Below are 2,567 nucleotides of genomic sequence, written 5' to 3'. Positions count from 1 at the left end.
AAACCACTGTTAAAAGAAACAGAGCAGGTTCCAAAAAGCAACGTTATCATCACATCACCCTGCAGGAGCAGAAACAGCTCTAGTTAAGAGTTATAACTCTGTCTTGCTCTAGGTGAGTCTGGGGCAGAGCCTGCATTGACCCTTGAGCTCCCACTGGCTGCACCCTCCGGCCAATCGCAGACTGAAAAAGATGCATACAGTTAATGACATCACAGCTTCCTGTCCATTGATACACTTTGATCCAAGGAGAAGAATAAAATGTGCTGATCAATTCTGTTCTAAATCATCAATAAAAGCATTTCAAACTCACTCTGCTGTTTCTCTGATTCAAACGTCTGCACATTGAAGATGATACATCTGTGGTCATTTTATTAAGAACCCCTGTCTCAGTCTGGTTCAACAGTCCTGTAGTGAATCCTCCTTCATGAAGGTGGTGGTGTTCAGTGTGTTTAGACTGTTTCACAGAGGTGCTGGTTCACCTGTGTGATCACTGTGGAGGCTGCAGTTTGTGCTGCTGTTCACCTGTATTAAATGGACTTGGACTGACTGGTACGTCAGTGGCGTCACAGAGCTCTCAGCTGGACACATTCACAATACTGCTAGTAATACAGCTAAAGCATCTACTGCTGGTTCTCCATTACTTTAATGTGTTGTCACCTACCCTGAGAGCTGTTCTGTGGACCAGCCTAGCAGCTCTGATATACAGGGGGTGGATACAGTAATGCCTGTTAATGTAATTCAACACAACAGCGCAGCCTCCACAGTGAATCAGCAACTCTGTGGAACAGTCTGAACATCACCTTCATGAAAGGGATTTACTGCAGGACTGCTGGATAAGACTGGCTCAGTCTGAGAAGCGGGTTCCTAATAAACTGAGCATAGTGAATCAGTAGGCCTCATACCTGAATGTTTCACTTTGTCACTTCTAAAAGCAAGAATGAAAACTGACTGAAAAGGGTTGAAACAATCTTTAACTGAACAACAATTGAACCTACTTGACCCAAGGCAGGCAGGCAGTGACATTAGTGACTGTATATTTGTTGTACGAGGCTGAGGCCTGTTAAACACACCAGGAACAAGAGTGGCTCATGTTGTACCATCAGACCTGCAAAAAACACAGCACTGCTGCTTCAAAGCTCAATCATAACAACCAAGTGTCACCTTTAGCAAAAATCTGAATTAACTAGTGATTGGTTAATCCACCCAACAGGTCACATTAACTGATCCATTAAATTACTGTTACATGGCTGAAAATCTAATCACTACAAAATTCATGTAATTAATAACTAATTTGGTTTCCTTCATTATTATCTAGTTTGATTATGAAACAGATGATAATGTACATGTCATTCTGTGCGGCTTCAACAAGGTCTGATATTAAAGCTGAGCCTGCAGAGCCCTGTGCTGACAGCGGACATGGTGATGGACAGACGAAGCTTCCGAGTCACTGGGAAACGGTTCACTGTTGTGAAATATGTCAAACAGCCCAGACGGCTGCTGGCCGCATCCTGGCTCTTTACCCGTGGGTGGACAACAGTCAGGCTGCACCTGGTCATACTGCTGTCAACATTACTGTGATCAATAAAGTTTGTATTATACAAACTGATCACATTTAACTGGTTCTACTGTTAAAAATGTACCCAGACTGAGAACATCCTGCATTTTACATCACTCTGCTTTCAAATGTTGATACAGAGTCTGGACACAATCAAGTCTCAACATGCTAAGCTTTAGCATTAAGGTCGGCCTGTAGCTTAGCATATTGGCAGGGTAACATTAGCTAATCGCCAGTAAAGAGAGAACAGGTGAGGTTGCGCAGGTCACCTCAGTGTTGGACACAGAGCCGGGACCTGATCGTGGTGCTACAGGAAACGCCAGAGGATCAACAAACTACATCATCATGATCCACAGAGTTACTACACATCAGTGTGATCGCTGCACATGTTAATATCCAAGGATACACCTTAATGTGCAGTGAGGTGTATCAGTACACAGGCTCAGAGGCCTCCTGCAGCTCCACCCACTGTCACATGACTCCACCCTCTAGTTCACAGGTGCTTAACGTCTCCTAGCATTAACATTACAATAAGAACAAGCATTTCAGACTTCTGTCAGTTAAAGATGAGCAAGTCTGAATATTTGAACACAATCTGGATGGACAGATGTTTTCAGGAATGAGGCCCACTGATTATCAGACAGAGGTTTGGCCTGGAGAGCTTACCTGGACCAACAGGTTTCTGGCCAATCACAGGTGAGGTCACTCCTCTGTCTCAGGTTCTTCCAAATGGGCTACGTCCTCGGACCTGGATCACACAGAGTCAACATGTCAACTCACAGAATGACATCACAAAATAATCCGACAGGCTCACAGGTCAGGAGATTAAGGGAGCATTTCATTGCCTGCCTGCATGTCGTTCAGTGTGCTGGTCCCAGTTGGTCCACAGTAACAGCTGCTGTGCATTTATCTCTGGGGGAAATAACCCTGATCAAATATTTCTCAGCTGACACAGTGTTTTTAAAGCTTTATTTTTGCAGACATTTTACGGCAGAATCAACTGCAAAAATAT

General features: G+C 44.0%; 1 long non-coding RNA gene across 2 annotated transcripts in view; it reads right to left on the bottom strand.

Moving 5' to 3' along the window:
• Positions 1-14: 14 nt before the first annotated feature.
• LOC109970926 (uncharacterized) overlaps positions 15-2,567 on the bottom strand; it is a 22,093-nt gene continuing 19,540 nt past the window's right edge. Inside the window, exons 3-5 of one of the 2 annotated variants that reach the window (XR_002276469.1) lie at positions 2,222-2,303; positions 996-1,105; positions 15-181 (exon numbers count right to left, since the gene is read on the bottom strand). This is a non-coding gene — a long non-coding RNA (uncharacterized LOC109970926). The remainder of the gene's footprint in view (positions 182-995; positions 1,106-2,221; positions 2,304-2,567) is intronic. The other variant, XR_002276468.1, reaches the window with a different exon arrangement.

The sequence above is a fragment of the Monopterus albus genome, unplaced genomic scaffold (genome assembly GCF_001952655.1).
Source record: "Monopterus albus unplaced genomic scaffold, M_albus_1.0 scaffold209.1, whole genome shotgun sequence".
Classification (NCBI taxonomy): domain Eukaryota; kingdom Metazoa; phylum Chordata; class Actinopteri; order Synbranchiformes; family Synbranchidae; genus Monopterus; species Monopterus albus.
This window is presented reverse-complemented; position numbering and strand designations above follow the sequence as displayed.